Source organism: Castor canadensis, chromosome 2 (genome assembly GCF_047511655.1).
Source record: "Castor canadensis chromosome 2, mCasCan1.hap1v2, whole genome shotgun sequence".
Lineage (NCBI taxonomy): Eukaryota > Metazoa > Chordata > Mammalia > Rodentia > Castoridae > Castor > Castor canadensis.
In genome coordinates this window covers 104,918,617-104,938,162 of record NC_133387.1, presented here as the reverse complement: position 1 = coordinate 104,938,162, position 19,546 = coordinate 104,918,617, and the positions used below count along the sequence as shown (strand labels likewise).

Below are 19,546 nucleotides of genomic sequence, written 5' to 3'. Positions count from 1 at the left end.
CATGTTGTCTAAAAGGCTGGTGTATCCTGGTGCCCCAAAGACAGCATGTGTTTGCTGAATAAAATAAGGATGACACAGAGCCAGCGACCTTACAGACATTTCTGACCTGGACCCAAGAGCACCAAACGGATTTCTGAACTGTGACGTCCAGACTTTCAAGCCTCATAGGGGATACTGAGGCTCAGTGTGGCTCCTCTGAGGTCACACAGTATGGCAGAAGCCAGGGCCAGTGCTGCCCACACTTTCCTCCCTCCTTCCCTCCTTCCCTCCCTCCCTCCTCCCTTTTTTCCCTTCCTTCCCTCCTTCCCTCCCTCCCTCCTCCCTTCCCTCCCTCCTTCCTTCTCTCCTTCCTGCCTTGCCTCTCTCCCTTTTCTCCCTCCCCTCCCCTCTGCTTCTCTTCCCTTCCCTTTCTTCCCCAATGTGCTGTTAAGCAGGCCTGGGAGTGGGGTGGGGCAGGACGGCCCCTTCTGCTTCTCATTCTTTTGCTGTGACACGCTGAGCCCCACATGTCTCTGCAGATGAAGGAAACCGAGGCCATAAATGGCTGAGATATGTCAGCTGCTCATGCCTTGTGCTGGGCCCCAGTGAGCAGCCCTCACCGGCTGGGCCTGAGCCCCTGGAGTGGGAGCAGCTGGTCCTTCGGCTCTGGGAACACTCAGCATAGCACTGCCTGGGAAAATGGATTCATTTTCCACCAGCTGCACTGGACTCTTCCAGGCAGCAGTGCTTGTCATTAGTCTGAGAAAACAAATAGCTCTTTGGCCAGGGGACAGTGTTTGAGTGGCAGCTGGTTATGGGGTTGTGGTCCCCACAACTGGCTGAGCCTGGATGCTTGAGCCCTGCTAATCAATCAGTCACTCAAGCTGGAGCCTCCTGAGCTGCTCATTGCTGGCTCTGCACCTATTGCCTCTGGCACCAGCTTCTGCTCACAGGTAAGGCCAGCCACACCTACATCTGGTCTGCCCACTCCAGGCTGTGTTCTTTCTTTCTCTCCTGAAATGTAGTGTGTTGATTAATCCTGTATGCCAACTTCGTGTCCAGTTGTTTGGTCACACCAGTATAGATGTTGCTTTGGAGGTGTTATAGGATGAAATTAGCATTTAAATCAGTAGTGTGAGTACAGCAGATTGTCTTCCATAATGCGGTGGGTCTTACCCAATCAGTTGAAGGCCTCTTCTCCTTTGTTGATGTCATCTCTAACAGTGAGGAACCTGACTCCCACTGTGCACCATTTCCGTGTGCATTATAGTGACCTCAGACTTGTCAGACTGCACTCCAAGGGTGCACAACTAGAGCAAGTGTTTGTGTACCCTTCCTGTGACCTTTCAGTGTTACAGACAACTATCTATCTATTTATCTGTCTATCTATGCATCAATAGCATACCAGTAAATACTGTATGGAAAAGGGAGGAGGATGGGGAGCTTAAGAAAACATAATACAGCAGTAGAATGTTCAAAGTACATGGTACACATCTATGGAAATATCAAAAATGAAGCTCCTTTGTACAATTAATGTACACTAATAATTTTTTTTCCTGAAAAAAATTAGCTTTAACTGTCCACACTTTCTTTCTACCTCTTGAAGTTCTGGCAGCCAGAAGCCTGCTCATCATCTCTGTATTTTCCTGCTTCTTTCAGGATGTCTTATAGTTGGAACTACACAGTATGTAGCTTTTCAGCTTAATGAAAATAATATTTTTGCTATTAATATAGTCATCATGGCCTTCAGTTTAGGTCTGAATGGCTTATCTGCTTAATGTGGTGATCTCCAGTTTCATCCATTTTCCTGAAAATGACATAATTTCATCTCTTTGTTGGATAATACTCCATTGTGTGTATACATATATATGTATATAAATATATAATTTTCTTTATCCTCTTATGAGAAATCTCTCCCTCAGATTCCTTCAGGTCTTTGCATGACTCTAACTTCTGAAGTTGGATGGCTTTGCATGAGTGTAGCAGTTGGCATATCTTTTGCCTGTCGAAGAGCACCTTGTGCTTCCAGGTTTTGGAGACAATAAAAAAGCTACTGCAAACATTTGCCTACAGGCTCTTGTTGTACCTAAATTTTCGATCTAGTTGGGAAAATTTCTAGGAGTTTGATTGCTGGATCATATGGTAAGACTATGTTTAACTTGGTAAGAAATGGCCAAACGGTCTTCCAGAGTGTCTGGTACCACTTCAAAGTCCCTCTGCAGTGATTAAGTCTCCTCATGGGACACATCTTTGCCAGCAATTGCAATAGTCAGAGTTTTGGACTGTAGCCCCTTAAATAGATCTGCACCATTCTTGCCATTTTAATTTGCATCTACCTAATGACAAATGATGAAAACCTTTTCATAAGTTTATTTTCCAATACATATGTCATGTTTGGGGTGGTGTTTTTTTGTCTAACTTTAAATTCAGTGTCTGAATGGTTTCTCATTGTTGAGTTTTAAAAGTTCTTTGCCATTTTGGTCACAAGTCTTTCAGCAGATATGCAACTTAATAAGTATTTTCTCACCAGCTGTGGCTTCTTTTTCATCCTCTCCACAGTATCTTGTGTTGAGAAAACACTTTCAATTTTAATCATGACCAAATTATTAATTTTTCCACTTTTGATGTTGTTTTCATGTTACCCCCCAAAACTCAGAACCAAACCCAAACTCATGTCAATTTCCTCAATTTTACATTGAGGTCTAGAGTACCCTTCAGAGTTAATTTTGGGGAAGGGAGAAAAGTATGTGACCAGGGTATTTTTTGTTTGTTTGTTTTTGTATATGAACTTACAATTTTTCCAGCACAATTTGCTGAGGAGCCTATCTGTCCCCTTCGGATTGCCTTTGCATCCTTGTCAAAGACAATGGACTATATTTGTGCAGAACTATATTTTCTCTCTTCTATTTTGTTCTATTTACCTGTGTCTGCTCTTTGTCAAACCACACTGTCGTCATGATTGTCCCTTCAGAGTAAGTTTGGCAAAGGGAAACATGAGTCTTCCAATTTTCTTCTTCAATAGTGTGCAAGGTATTTTAAGTCCTTTGTCTTTCCAAGTTGACTCTTGAATCAGCTTGTCAATACCTCTAATGTCGACAGCAGAGTGTGCCAGGACTTCTAATGGGATCGTGTGGAATGGTTAAAAGTGCTGTTAGGGTTCCCGAGTCTTCCAAACAGTGACACTGTGTGTCATCTTTGCTTTTCTCTCATCATGTTTTGTACATTTTTACATATTTATCTTGTGTATTTTCTTAGATTTATACATAAGTGTTTCCTTTTTTGGCGTTATTGTAAGTGGTATATTTTATTTATTAATTTTCGGTGGTACTGGGGTTTGAACTCAGTACCTTGCTTGCTAGGCAGGCATTCTAACACTTGAGTCACACCTCCAGCCCTTTTTCATCTGGTTATTTTAGAGATCGGATCTTGCTTTTTTCCCAGGCCAAGATGGGCTATTTTATGCTTCCCACCATTGCAGGGATAATAGGTGTGAACCACCACACCCAGCTTTCTTCTGATGATATGGTGTCTCATGAACAACCCTCTCCCCGAGGCTGGCCTAGAACTGTGATCCTGCTGGTCTTGGCCTCCTGTGTGGCTTGAGATGACAGGTGCATGCCAGCATATCCAGCTATCAGTTGAGATGGGGTATGAAATTTTTTGGTCCAGGCTGGACTCAAACTGTGATCCTCCTGATCTCAGCCTCCCAAGTAGCTAGGATTACAGGTATGAGGCACAGGTGCCAGGCTGTAAATGGTATATTTTAAAATATCAAATTCAGCTGCTCATTGCTGATATATAGGGAAGTAGTTGCCTTTTGTACCTTGGCCTTGTATCCTGTGACCAAACAATTGTTTATTTTGGTCACTTCTTTGAAATGTTCTCCTTAGACATTATGTCATCTATGAATTGTCTGTGTTCAGTTCTTCTTTTCCAATTAGCAAGAGCTTTGTGCCTTGGGGAGCAAGGGCACAGCCCCGGCTGTGTTCTTCTTGGGGCAGCTGATAATGGGTCTCCCTCATGTGGCTTGTCGGGAGAGGACAGTGAAAAGGTCCCCATGACCTCTGGTCAGCCCTGAGAGATTCTTAGTGGGAGGCAGGCTTGGAGTCGAGTTGGGTGTGTGGCTTAGAGAGGCTCTGATTTGGGTATTGGTGTAAAGGTTAGTTGACCCCACATTCTGAGGCTGGTGAGATGTAGCCAAGTGCCCTGGACTCTCAGCTCTAAGCAGATCCATGCTGGTTATTTACAGGACAAGCCATGCAACTCCCTGTCTATGGCTATGTCTGCTTCTTCTAGCTCAGTTCAAAAAGTGGAGGAGGAGGAGGCGAAGGAGAAGAAAGAAAGAAAGAAAGAAAGAAAGAAAGAAGAAAAATGGAGGGAGGGAAGGAAGGAAGGAAGGAAGAAGAAAAAGGGAGGGAAGGAAGGAAGGCAGGCAGGCAGGCTATCACTTCACCCCTCCTACCAGCTGGTGCCTGGCATGTTAATGCTGAGACATGCTGTGGGTTGAATCAGTGGGACCATTGCTCACACCAGAGTGCTCGATGTCTTCAAACACTGGCCTATGAAGCAGCCTGTACGCCTCCTTGGAAGGGGATGGGACAGCCACCTGAGACCCTCTGCCAGGCTCCAAGAGGGAAGGGCTTAGGAACCATTGAGGTTTCCACTTTTGCAATCCTGCTTTGGCTTGTCACCTGTGTTTTCCCACTGCCATAAGGGTACTGAGGACCCCAGTTCTCTGTATCTTGGCAACCTGTCCCCACTAGACCATACTCTCAGAAAGTCTCTCTCATTCATCCCCCACTTTTTCCTCCCAGAAGCAATGTGTCAGGGGAGGAACCAGCCTGACACTGACCCTCCTGTGGAGCTGATGGAGAGGAACCACTAACCCACACAGCAGGGGTACACTCATTTTGGAATTACCATATCCCAAGTGTGAGCCCATGTCACAGAATTGGAAACTGAGTTACAGAGAAGTTTTGCAATTGGTCTGAGCCCACAAGCAGGAAGTAGCAGGGCCAATATTCAACCTACAGTCAGGTCCCAGAAGCAAACCTCCGCTGCCTCCTCTTTGTAAGAGATGTCCACAGCTCATTCACAGTGATGTCCACAGGTACTCCACAGGGAGATACATAGCAATGCCACAGTGATGATCACAGTGACATCAACAGTGATGTCCCAGCTCATCCACAGTGGTATCTGCAATGACATCCTCAGTGATTTCAGCACTGGGTCCACCCTGATGGCCACAGCTTGACCACAGTGCTGTTAAAAGATGCTAGTATAGTCTTTTGGGAGACACAGAAGGGACACCTGACCTAGACTTGTGAGCAGTGAGTCCTTCTATTATCCTCTTGCCTTGGTGCAGAGAGACACCATGGTGCCTAAGGAGGTAATAGCCCCTTGGCTATTACCCTTGGATAAAAACAGAAGTGCACAGGTGTGGGTGAGTGGGTGGAGGACAGTAGAGTCTCTACACTGAGCATCAGGCAAGGTGGGAAGTCAGGACTTGTTGGAATTGATAACTCTCCAGTGTAGAAAACAGACACACAAGAGACAGAAAATCTTGACAAGGCAATTTTCTCTTGATCAAGAGGGTGCAAGCATGTGCAACAGGTAGGCACAAAATGTCTGACAGTGGCTCCTCCTTGTATCCCTGACACAGTTGTACCTGCCCCTCACCTGGGATTTGTCCAGGTCAAAAGTTCACAGTCTTTCCCGATTGCTAAAAGGCTTGGGGGATGGGTTAGGGCAAGCAGTTTGGCAGGCAATGGAGTTGTACAGGGATCTGGAAGAAGCAAGGACCCTTTAAATATTCAAGTCACCTAAGAAGGTGACCTGAGGAATTATTTAGTAATCTAAGAGGGTAACAAATACTTTGATAGAAAAGATCATTTTTCTTACAGACTGATGCCAGGCTCTGACTGCCACCCTGGGTGATGGGGTGTCCATGGATGGAAACCATAAGACCAATAAGGGCAACCGTTAGAGAAGTCCAAATTCAAGAAGGTAGCCTCATGTTTCCAAGGTGGACAGCATTCAGGATGAACTGGATCCTTGCTTGACCTTGAGAAACACCATGCTAAGTGTTCACCCAGCCCATGGGATTAACTTAGAAGACATCAGCACTTAGCTGTTGATGGCCAGTGTGTCTCACCATCAATTTTCTACTTTGTACTGAACTCCCTCAGGGCTTAGTGGGAGATATAATAACCAACACAGCCACGAGGAAACTCTGCTAGGGTTGTCTACACTTCCTGCCTTCACCTCTGTTGACTGGTTCACTCTTTGTCCAATCACTCCACTCAACGTGGCTCTGCTAAGTGTGCCCCATGACATCTCTGAGTTGAATGCACTGGGTAGTTCTCAGACCTCACATCAACAGATTGGGACAGAACACAACAATGACCACATTTTCTCGATCACATTTATTTGGTAAATATTCTGCTTTATTTTCCTCCTACCTCATAGTTTTAACTTCTGACACCCTAGTGTCCCCCAACCCTGGTGTTCCTTGGGGCTCCCTCCTCAGACCTCACCTCATCTTGCAATCCCATTGGTGTGTAGGTTTTAAATTCCATCTGTGCATTGAGAACTTCCAAATTTATATCTTTACCCCTGACACTTTCCCCAAATGAGAAACTGTCATATCTGACATCCACCTTGCATCTCACTTGGACGTCTACAGGCATGTGAATAGGTGCAGTTGTCCTCATTTCAAAATGCAACAACCCCACCCAGGGCCTGGTTATTACCAGGCAACATCCTGGTTCTTCATTCTTTCATGGTTTGTGTCCCATCCATCAACAAATGCACCTACTCCACGTTCAGGACCTTCCCTGAGCTCGTCTTCCTCACCACACCTGTAGCTCCCACCCTGGTGCATTCAGTATCTGGATTGTGGCAGCTGCTTCCTGACTAGGAAGAGGAGCAAAGCAAGAACAGTTCCTGACCCATCTTTCTTCCCATTCAGCCTCCATTTCTTTTTTTCTCAGTACAGGTATTCCTTACAATCTATGGGGGATTTCTTTCTGGCCCCACTTCCACAGCACCCCCTCTTCCCTACAGCAGCACATTCCTCCTCCTGCCAAAAGAAGGCCAGGCTGCAGGTGGGCAAAGGTGCCCAACAAAAAGGAATCATGCCAAGGTTTCTGAGCTTCTGAAAGACACAGCCCCTGAGATGTCATCCTATGGTAAACCCAGGTTCCCGGTCACGTGCAGGGTAGGCACCTCCCACCCCCACCCCTGCTTCTCAGAGATGAACAGCATTCCACATTTGCTGTGGCCTCTGTGAGTGCCTTCAGGCTTGGAAGTGACTAAGTGCTTCTGATAAGTTTGGGATTTCGAGAGAAGTTTGAGCCTGTGCTTCAGAAGATAAATGGGAGTAGGAGAGCAGATGGGACCACATGGCCATGACTACTCAGACAGAACAGTGGAAGGCTCCCAGAGGAGCAGTCAGAAATGTGGGGTGTCCCTGCATTATTGGGCTGAGTGGTTGGTATAAGAGGACACTAGTTCAGAAGATCCTAAGTTCTTGTGTCACCTGAACAGAGAACTGGACAGAGACACAGATTGTAAAACAACAGCAAAACTTTATTGAAAGAAGAGGAAAGAAAGAGTAAAAAGGAAGCACTGCAAGAAAAGAAGTGGTGGGCTCCATCCAGGTGGTACAGAAGCATTGATGTTTTGGCTTAAAGATCAATTTATGCCAATCCAGCAGAATAGAAGAAACAGAAGACAGAATCTCAGAACTTGAAGATGAAATGGTAATTAAAGGAAAAACTGAAGAACTATTAATTAAACAACTCAAGACCTGTGAAAAGAAAATGCAAGAACTCACTGACTCCATCAAAAGACCAAACTTGAGAATCATGGGCATCGAAGAAGGAGAAGAGGTGCAAGCGAAGGGAATGCGTAATCTATTCAACAAAATAATAATGGAAAATTTCCCAAATCTAGAGAAAGATATTCCCATACAAATGCAAGAGGCCTCCAGGACACCAAACAGACCAGATCAAAATAGAACTACCCCACGACATAACATCATTAAAACAACAAGTTCAGAAACTAAGGAAAGAATATTGAAGGCTGTAAGAGAGAAAAAACAAGTAACATACAAAGGTAAACCCATCAAAATCACAGCAGACTTCTCAACAGAAACATTAAAAGCAAGAAGAGCGTGGGGTGAGATCTTCCAGGCACTGAATGAAAATAACTTCAACCCCAGGATACTCTACCCAGCAAAACTATCATTCAAAATAGATGGAGCAATAAAAGTCTTCCATGATAAGCAGAAACTAAAACAATATGTGACCACAAAGCTACCACTACAAAAGATTCTTCAAGGGATTCTGCACACAGAAAGTGAAACCCAACTTAACCATGAAAAGACAGGCAGCACCAAACCACAGGAAAAGAAAAAGCAAGACAGTAGAGAGTAACCTCAACTTAGGTACACACAATCAAACCTTCAACAACCAAGACAACTAAATGACAGGAATCACCACATACCTATCAGTACTAACGCTTAATGTTAACGGACTTAATTCACCCATCAAAAGGCACCGCTTGACAAAATGGATTAAAAAGGAAGATCCAACAATTTGTGGATTACAGGAGACCCATCTCACCGACAGAAATAAGCATAGGCTTAGGATGAAAGGGTGGAAGAAGATTTACCAAGCCAATGGCCCCCGAAAACAGGCAGGAGTTAGCAATACTTATCTCTGACAAAGTAGATTTTAAACCTACATTGATCAAACCAGATAAAGAAGGACATTCCATACTAATAAAAGGGGAAATAGACCAAAAGGAAATAATAATCATCAATCTGTATGCACCCAATGTCAACGCACCCAATTTCATCAAACATACCCTGAAAGACCTAAAAGCATATATAAACGCCAACACAGTGGTTGTGGGAGACTTTAACACCCCATTATCATCAATAGATAGGTCATCCAAACAAAAAATCAATAAAGAAATCCAAGATCTAAAATATGCAATAGATCAAATGGACCTAGTAGATGTCTACAGAACATTTCATCCAACCTCTACACAATATACATTCTTCTCAGCAGCCCATGGAACCTTCTCCAAAATAGATCATATCCTAGGCCACAAAGCAAGTCTCAGCAAATATAAGAAAATAGAAATTATACCGTGCATACTATCTGATCACAATGCAGTAAAAGTAGAACTCAACAACAAAAGTAAAGACAAAAACTATGCAAACAGCTGGAAACTAAATAACTCATTACTTAATGAAGAAGGGATCATCAATGAAATAAAAGAGGAAATTAAAAAGTTCCTGGAAGTCAATGAAAATGAAAACACAACCTACTGGAACCTATGGGACACAGCTAAGGCAGTCCTGAGAGGAAAGTTTATAGCCATGAGTGCATATATTAAAAAGACTGAAAGATCCCAAATCAATGACCTAATGATACATCTCAAACTCCTAGAAAAACAAGAACAAGCAAATCCCAAAACAAATAGAAGGAGAGAAATAATAAAAATAAGAGCTGAAATCAATGAAATAGAAACCAAAAAAACCATACAAAGAATTAATGAAACAAAAAGTTGGTTCTTTGAAAAAATAAACAAGATCGATAGACCCCTGGCAAACCTGACTAAAATGAGGAGAGAAAAAACTCAAATTAGTAGAATCAGGAATGCAAAAGGGGAGATAACAACAAACACCATGGAAGTCCAGGAAATCATCAGAGACTACTTTGAGAACCTATATTCAAATAAATTTGAAAATCTTAAAGAAATGGACAGATTTCTAGATACATATGAGCATCCAAAACTGAACCAAGAGGAAATTAATCACCTGAATAGACCTATAACACAAAATGAAATTGAAGTAGCAATCAAGAATCTCCCCAAAAAAGAAAAGTCCAGGACCTGATGGATTCTCTGCTGAATTCTATCAAACCTTTAAAGAAGAACTGACATCAACCCTCCTTAAACTGTTCCACGAAATAGAAAGGGAAGGAAAACTGCCAAACACATTTTATGAAGCCAGTATTACACTTATCCCAAAACCAGACAAAGACACCTCCAAAAAGGAGAACTATAGGCCAATCTCCTTAATGAACATTGGCACAAAAATCCTCAACAAAATAATGGCAAACCGAATTCAATAACACATCAAAAAGATTATTCACTACGACCAAGTAGGCTTCATCCCAGGGATGCAGGGGATCAATAAACGTAATAAACCACATTAACAGAAGCAAAGACAAAAACCACTTGATCATCTCAATAGATGCAGAAAAAGCCTTTGATAAGATCCAACACCATTTCATGATAAAAGCTCTAAGAAAACTAGGAATAGAAGGAAAGTACCTCAACATTATAAAAGCTATATATGACAAACCTACAGCCAGCATTATACTTAACGGAGAAAAACTGAAACCATTCCCTCTAAAATCAGGAACCAGACAAGGATGCCCACTATCTCCACTCCTATTCAACATAGTACTGGAATTCCTAGCCAGAGCAATTGGGCAAGAAGAGGAATAAAAGGAATACAAATAGGTAAAGAAACTGTCAAAATATCCCTATTTGCAGACTACATGATCCTATACCTTAAAGACCCAAAAAACTCTACTCAGAAGCATCTAGACATCATCAATAGCTATAGCAAGGTAGCAGGATATAAAATCAACATAAAAAAATCATTAGCATTTCTATACACTAACAATGAGCAAACGGAAAAAGAATGTATGAAAACAATTCCATTTACAATAGCCTCAAAAAAAATCAAATACCTAGGTGTAAACCTAACAAAAGATGTGAAAGACCTCTACAAGGAAAACGATACACTTCTGAAGAAAGAGATTGAGGAAGACTATAGAAAGTGGAGAGATCTCCCATGCTCATGGATTGGTAGAATCAACATAGTAAAAATGTCGATACTCCCAAAAGTAATCTACATGTTTAATGCAATTCCCATCAAAATTCCAATGACATTCATTAAAGAGATCCAAAAATCTACCGTGAAATTTATATGGAAACACAGGAAGCCACGAATAGCCAAGGCAGTACTCAGTCAAAAGAACAATGCTGGAGGTATCACATACCTGATTTCAAACTATATTACAAAGCAGTAGCAATAAAAACAGCATGGTACTGGCACAAAAACAGACATGAAGACCAGTGGAACAGAATAGAGGACCCAGATATGAAGCCACACAACTATAACCAACTTGTCTTTGACAAAGGAGCTAAAAATATACGATGGAGAAATAGCAGCCTCTTCAACAAAAACTGCTGGGCAAAGTGGTTAGCAGTCTGCAAAAAACTGAAACTAGATCCATGTATATCACCCTATACCAAGATTAACTCAAAATGGATCAAGGATCTCAATATCAGACCCCAAACTCTAAAGCTGATACAGGAAAGAGTAGGAAATACTCTGGAATTAGTAGGTATAAGTAAGAACTTTCTCAACGAAACCCCAGCAGCACAGCAACTAAGAGATAGCATAGATAAATGGGACCTCATAAAGCTAAAAAGCTTTTGTTCATCAAAAGAAATGGTCTCTAAACTGAAGAGAACACCCACAGAGTGGGAGAAAATATTTGCCAACTATACATCAGACAAAGGACTGATAACCAGAATATATAGGGAACTTAAAAAACTAAATTCTCTCAAAACTAATGAACCAATAAAGAAATGGGCAAGTGAACTAAACAGAATTTTCTCAAAAGAAGAAATTCAAATGGCCAAAAAACACATGAAAAAATGCTCACCATCCCTAGCAATAAAGGAAATGCAAATTACAACCACGCTAAGATTCCACCTCACCCCCGTTAGAATAGCCATCATCAGCAACCACCAACAACAGGTGTTGGCGAGGATGCGGGGGAAAAAGGAACCCTCTTACACTGTTGGTGGGAATGTAAACTAGTACAACCACTCTGGAAAAAAAATTGGAGGCTACTTAAAAAGCTAGACATTGATCTACCATTTGATCCAGCAATACCACTCTTGGGGATATACCCAAAAGACTGTGACACAGGTTACTCCAGAGGCACCTGCACACCCATGTTTATTGCGGCACTATTCACAATAGCCAAGTTATAGAAACAGCCAAGATGCCCCACCACTGACGAATGGATTAAGAAAATGTGGTATCTATACACAATGGAATTTTATGCAGCCATGAAGAAGAACGAAATGTTATCATTCGCTGGTAAATGGATGGAATTGGAGAACATCATTCTGAGTGAGGTTAGCCTGGCCCAAAAGATCAAAAATCGTATGTTTTCCCTCATATGTGGACATTAGATCAAGGGCAAACACAACAAGGGGATTGGACTTTGAGCATATGATAAAAGCGAGAGCACACAAGGGAGGGGTGAGGATAGGTAAGACACCTAAAAAACTAGCTAGCATTTGTTGCCCTTAATGCAGAGAAACTAAAGTAGATACCTTAAAAGCAACTAAGGCCAATAGGAAAAGGGGACCATGAACTAGAGAAAAGGTTAGACCAAAAAGAATTAACATAGACGGTAACACACACGCACAGCAAACTAATGTGAGTCAACTCCCTGTATAGCTATCCTTATCTCAACCAGCAAAAACCCTTGTTCCTTCCTATTATTGCTTATACTCTCTCTACAACAAAATTAGAAATAAGGGCAAAATAGTTTCTGCTGGGTATTGAGGGGGTGGGGGGGAGAGGGAGGGGGTGGAGTGGGTGGTAAGGGAGAGAGTGGGGGCAAGTGGGAGAAATGACCCAAGCCTTGTATGCACATATGAATAATAAAAGGAAAAAAAAAAGATCAATTTATAAGTTGTAAGTTTGGAAAAATCAGGGCAGTTCTTAAGGAGGGGTTGGGATGGCTGGCAGGTTTAATTAACGGCCTTCTCACATAATAAGGGGTATCCTGCACATGTGTTTATGCTAATTTCCAGGTCTTTAATTGTATATATGTCATGTGACCAATATCCATAAGGTCTTAAATAGAGGGCTTTGTCTCAGAGGTCAAATTGGGGGCAGACCTCCATTTATCAGGCAAACCTGGCTCAGAGATGCCCCTTTGGACACTCTCTTGCAGAGGTATTTACAACTGCCATGGTTTTACAACTTAGAGGGGATTTATTTCCCTAGAGATGACTCAGGGTGGTGCTGGGGGAGCAGTGAAAAAGTCTAGCATGGGGATATCTGTTTGCTTAAGAGAAGGGAGTCTCATGGCAGGTTATTTTCCTGTGGGTAGCTGGCCTAACCATTGTCCTTCAGAAGTGTGAGGATGCTGGCTGAGGGGTTGAGCACAGGCCCATCTGAAGGAGGTGAGGCCAGGGGGAGGGTCGAGAGACAGCCACATAGACCCCATGCCTGGGATCAGACAGGCCAGAGCTTCAGACGGAGAGGACAGCAAGAGTTAGACTCATGAGGGCAGCCGGCTGCCAGCCACTCTGCCACACTGTCAGTGCGACCCAACATGGGTCCCAGAATTCATATGCAATCAAAGGAGGAATAAGAGTGAAAGATAACTCTTGGGCTGACTGAATTCAAGTCCTTTCTGCTATTGGCCATGTGACAGGAGAGAAGGAAGGAGAGAAATTCAGTTGACATATGGCCGACATCGAGAGCTAAGTGAATACAGAAACTTTTTTTTTTTTCCTGTTTCAGGCACATAGCAATAGACAAAATACAAGCAGGTGACATTGCACAGCATCTGGGTGGGTTAGACTAGAGAAGAATGCCAGGGATACCTCCTAAGTCCATAGTTCCTGTGCTTATGCACACTAAAACATTAAGGGGACTATGGGAAAAACTAGAGTGAGAATGCAAACTTCCAAGCCTAGGAAGGGGGAAAAGAATGAAACAAATGCGACCTATCAAACTGCTTGTTAAGTAGGCTAAAGATAAGAAAAGATGCCTCTCAGACCCTATGTAACTTATTCTTGTCACATCTCATGCTAAAGTCCCATTTCGGCCCAATGCCATCCTTTGCTGTTGTAAATTATAATGGAGGTGATTCCACCCTCCATTATCTCTCAGATGAAAAACATGAATATTGATCACACCCCACACCTCTGATTAACATACCTATCAGCTAGCTGAAGTGCATGGGTAGAGTAACTGTCAATCACTCTAGTCCGACCAATGGGAACCACCCAAATCTTTCCCCATCCACCAGTTTAAAATGACTTGACACAGAGATCCTGCCCTCTGCTTCTGGCTGCTCCCTCCCACTTGTGCCACCTGGCCACATGGGGCCACCATTGCTTGTTGTGACGCCTTCCCCTTACCTTTAGTAACCTCTATTACCTCCCTTAGTACATCCACATGTCCTGCCTGGATGCTTCCATGTGGGACACATAGAATTTGGAAATCTTCTGATCAGAGACTACAGGAGCCTACAACAGTGTCAGGAGGGAGGAATAAAACTGAGGGAAGATGATAGCATATAGACTGCAAAACAAAAACAAACAAAAATCACCATAAACGAAGTCCAAAAAATGTGAGTAATCATGAGTGCCAGTATATTAAACACTTCCATTAGAAAGCAGAGAGCATCAACTTCAATGAAAATAAAAAGTCAGTGCTTTGCAACTTAGGACAGACACATGTAAAGAAAAATAACCCTGAAAAAACCAAAACAAACACAAAGAAAAAAAATAACACTCACGAGAAGAAAGTCATTGTAGTATTTATGTGAGACGTGTATGCAGTAAATAAAAAAAGAAAGCTAAACACACACACACACACACACACACACACACACACACACACACACATCCCAAGACTAAATTCTCATTGTCAAGATCCAGGATCACTTATGAACCAACTGTTTTCAGGCTTAGGATTGTGACTCCTGATTAAAGGAAGCAGAGGTGAGACCTGTAATCTAGGGTCATCTCTGGATGGGGCACTGGGGAAGAAACCCCAAGAGTTTGGCAGCCTTGCTGGGCAAGAGGGAGAGGAAGGAGGGAGGCTGGGGAGGTTGGAAATGGAGGGGCAGAGACTCAGAGAGAAAGGCATCCTGCAGAAAAAGAGCCTCCAGGTCCCTGTCACAATGCCCTGATGCTTTTGCTGGGTCATAGGCTATGGCTGTGCAGAGGGAAACCCCACAAAGCTGTGCTAACAGTGACCAGGTGGTTGTTAACAGAATGGTGCCCAGACCTCACACAGCCACGAGCATCAGAGTATCTGGTTCCTGGCAATCACACGAGGCATCCGACCCTCTGAGGGACAGTGACACGTACCCAAGCTCAGCCATTGCTGGAGTGAGGAACACTCAAGTGTCATGGTCCAAACGTTAGCCTCTGGGTCTGGTCTGGTCCGCCATCTGTAAGAATGGGCTTACACTTCAAAACAGTTTAAAAATTAAAAAGTGTAATGAATTTCATGACAACCGAAAATAATACTAAATTCCAATTTTGGTGTCCATAAAGTGTTGGAACACAGTGATACCCTATGGTTTACATATTACAATGGGGGCTTTGGTATTCTAGTGACTGAGTGGAATAAATGTGATGGGGATCATGTGGTCCTCAGGTCTGGTATGTTTAGTACAGGGCTCATTAGAGACCCTTGCTTTGGATTCTATATAACAAAGCTAAAAACAGAATCTTAACCCTTCTTAATGCATGCTAATTAAAAAGTAAAAAAAAAAAAAAAAACCCCAAACCCCCAAAACCAGGATGCTAAAAGAAAACATAAACCCAATGAGGAGATAAATTGAATGCTTTAAAAGGAACCAGATGGAGTTTCTAAGAGACAGAAAATACAGGAAAATAAGGAAAGAGTGTAGGAGGGTGAATATGGTGGAAATATTTTGTACTCATGTATGCAAATGGAAAAATGAGACCTGTTGAAACTATTCCAGGAATGGGGGAGGGAGGATAAAGGAGAATGATGGAAGGAGTGAATCCAACTACGATATATTGTAACTGTCACAATGTATCCCCTGTACAACAATAAAAAAAGAAGCAAAAAGGTTTTGTTATCATGTTTAGTAATTAAATTTGAAACAAAATTTGCCCTTAATTAATATGTATGCTGGTCAGCCTTCTGTTATTATAACAAATCCCTGTGATAATCCATTTCATAAGAGAAAGGGTTTATTTTGGTTCACAGCTTTGAAGGTTCCAGTCCATGATAGAGTGGCCCTGTGGTGACAGAGTCAAGTCTGTGGTGAGGTGACATCATGGCAAGGAGCACATGGTGCAGCAAAGCTGCTCACCTCACAGCCAGAAGGTAAAAGGGGGACAGAGGAAGACACAAGGTCCCATAATCCCCTTAGGGGCATCAATTACCTAAAGTCCACCCACCAGGCCAGGTCCCAACTCCTGAAGGGGACTCCCACAGTGATTCCCTGGGGAGGAAGCCTTCAACAGACCAGCCTGTGGTGATACTTATGGTCCAAACTAGAACAATAATGTCAAAGAACCATTTTGCTTCTCTGCTCTGTCTTTTCCATAATTTGTATTTACAGTTTAAAAACTCATACATAAAGCAAACAAAAGTCCTTTGGCTTTAAACGCTCCCATTGTTTTACCAAATAGGATGGAGTAAATTGAGACTCTCAATGACTTCAAAGAAATCGAAGGAGTTAAAATCCAGCTGCCACCAGCTCTTCTTTTCCCGTCTGAGGTGGTGGCGGGCCTTGCCTCCTCCTCAGCTCCAGTTTACCTCTCCCCCCATATTCCCTTTTCCCTTGGCCTTCTGAACTGCCTGAGTACTTTCCTGCCTTTTTAGGGTGACTGCAGATCCCCTGTGTTTTCTTCTTTCCTGGATCTTTGCCCCTCTCCACCATGAATGAAGAATGCGATGTGATCGTGCTGGGCACCTGCCTGACGGGATGTATCCTGTCAGGTTTAATGTCAGGGAATGGAAACAAGGTTCTTTACCTGGATCAGAACCCATATGATGGAGGAGAAAGTGCATCTATAACACCACTGGAGGACTTATACAAAAGATTTAAATTACCAGGAGTACCACTAGCATCAACGGGGAGATGAAGAACCCCTTAAGACGTTGACTTAATTCCCAAGTGCCTTATGGCTAATGGTCAACTGGTTAAGATGTTGCTTTATACAGAGGTCACTCACTATGTGGATTTCAAGGTGATTGAAGGGAACTTTGTCTACAAAGGAGGAAAGATCTACAAGGTTCCTTCCACTGAAGCAGAAGCCCTGGCATCTAGCTTAATGGGACTATTTGAAAAACTTCACTTTATAAAAACGTTTGAGGGCGTGGATCCCAACAAGACTTCAATGCGAGATGTGTGTAAGAAATTTGATTTGGGCTAAGATGCTATAGATTTCACTGGTCAATCTCTTGCACTTTACAGAACTGATGACTACTTAGATCAACTGTGTTATGAAACCATTAATAGAATTAAACTTTACAGTGAGTCTTTGGCAAGATATGACAAAAGCTCATACCTTTTATCCACTCTATGGTCTTGGAGAACTGCCACAAAGATTTGCAAGGCTAACTGCTATTTGTGGAGGTACTTACAAGCTGAGTAAGTCAATTGAAGGAATGGACAAGTGGTTGGTGTGAAATCTGAAGGAGGGATTGCCTGCTGTAAGCTGCTCATCTGTGACCCAGCTATGTAAAAGATCAGGTAGAAAAAGTGTGCTAGGTGATCATTGTTACCTGCATTCTTAGCCACCCCATCAAGAACACCAATGATGCCAACTCCTGCCAGATCACTATTCCACAGAACCAAGACAATCGAAAGTCAGATATCTCTGTTTGCATGATTTCCTTTGCACACAATGTAGCCACCCAGGGCAAGTACCTTGCCATTGTTAGTACAACTGTGGAAACCAAGGAACCTGAGAAAGAAATGTGGAGATGTTGGAACCAACTGAACAGACATTTGTTAGCATCAGTGACCTCCTTGTACTAAAAGATTTGGGAACAGAGATCCAGATCTTTCTTTGCCATCCATATGATGCTACAACTTACTTTGAGACAACCTGTGATGACATTAAAGACATCTAGAAGAGGATGACAGGATCTGAGTTTAATGTTGAGGATATGAAGCACAAGAAACATGACATCTATGGAGAAGACCAACAGCAGCGCATGTTATTATCTAATTAGGACAATAGAAAATTTGGCAAATAACACATATTGTATGAAATCTATATTGTAAGGCCTCTTTTGTAATCAAAGTGGAGGTTGAAGAGCACTGTAGTAGTAAATATTCCTCCCCTCCATCTTTCTAATGTATGCATTAACTTGTCTTCATGGAGTAGATATTCAGAATTGGCAAGCTACCACATTCTATTCAATTTAACCCAACTGGCTTTTTTTCTAGTGAAGGAGCAGTTTTAAACAAACAATGTGATATTGATAACAGAGAACTCACCACAGTCTTTGCACCTTTTAATCAGTATAGGCTTTGCAGTTGTTTGCTTCTGCTGCTCAACAGCTGGATCCATACAGTTTGTATGTCATCTTCACACTGAGAGCCTAAATTCAATATTCTAGTTTGGGACGTCAAGTCCTAAGTTTTCCCTATAATTATATTTTGTGTTGTGTCAAGTATTATGGCAGGGCCCAAAAAGTATGGCTGCAAGTTCGGTTTATGTCCAAACTTTGGACTTCAGGAGTCGTTAGGAGGAATCCAGTATGTGTTTTAACCTAGCAAAATTGATGAAAGAGGGGGAAAGGATTTCACTTATCAGAAAGCAGGTGAAATGTAAAAGCCTCTCTTGTATCCTCAATGGGCTAAGCTGCAATATAGTATTGGTTTGTTAGAGCCTCTGCTTCAGTGATGTCTCAGAATGGCTCCAAATGATTTCTGTACAGAAAAATAAAGCCAAACTCTGGAAACCAAAAATACAAACAAAACCCAGCTGCCTAAATCACTTTGTGTTTTTCTTTTTTCTTAAAAAGTATTGTTGTGCTGGGGGCCCATTGTGACAGTTACAAAAGTTCTTACAATATATCATGGTTGAATTCACCCCCTCCATCATTCTCCTTTATTCCCCTTTCCCCCATTCCTGGAATAGTATCAACAGGTCTCATTTTTCCATTTTCATACATGAGCACAGAATATTCCACCATATTCACCCTCCTACACCTTTCCTTATGCTTTCCCCCATCCCACTGGTGCCAACCCCCAGACAGGATCTGTTTTACCTTTCTGTTCTCTGTTCTTGAAAAAAGACACTTTGTTTGTTTAAGATAGCTATACAGGAGTTTCATTATGACATTTCCTGTATATATTATAACCCAAATTAGTTCATCCCCTGTATCCAAACGATTTCTTTTCAATCTTCCCCACTCATGAAACCTTGGTAACCATCTCTATACTTTTCTCTCTCTCAGAATGCTATCTAACTAGACTCAGACAACATATTAAAAGACTCATGAAGGTCTTTGTGTGGCTTGGTGGTGCATTCCTTTTTTTTACTACTGAATAATCTTCCATTGTGTGGGTGTACCACTGCTCGTTTTTCATTTTACCTATTGAAGCATAGCTTGGGTGCTTCTGGTTTGGGGAATTATGAACAAGGTTTCTGTAAATATTTGTAGGCAGGATTTTTGTGGATAGACATTTTCAAATATGTTAAAAATTCCTTA

At 42.3% G+C, this 19,546-nt stretch overlaps 1 pseudogene; it reads left to right on the top strand.

Annotated features, from left to right (window-relative positions):
- The first annotated feature begins 588 nt into the window (after positions 1-588).
- LOC109674712 (rab GDP dissociation inhibitor beta pseudogene) lies at positions 589-19,218 on the top strand (annotated as a pseudogene).
- Positions 19,219-19,546: the final 328 nt, after the last annotated feature.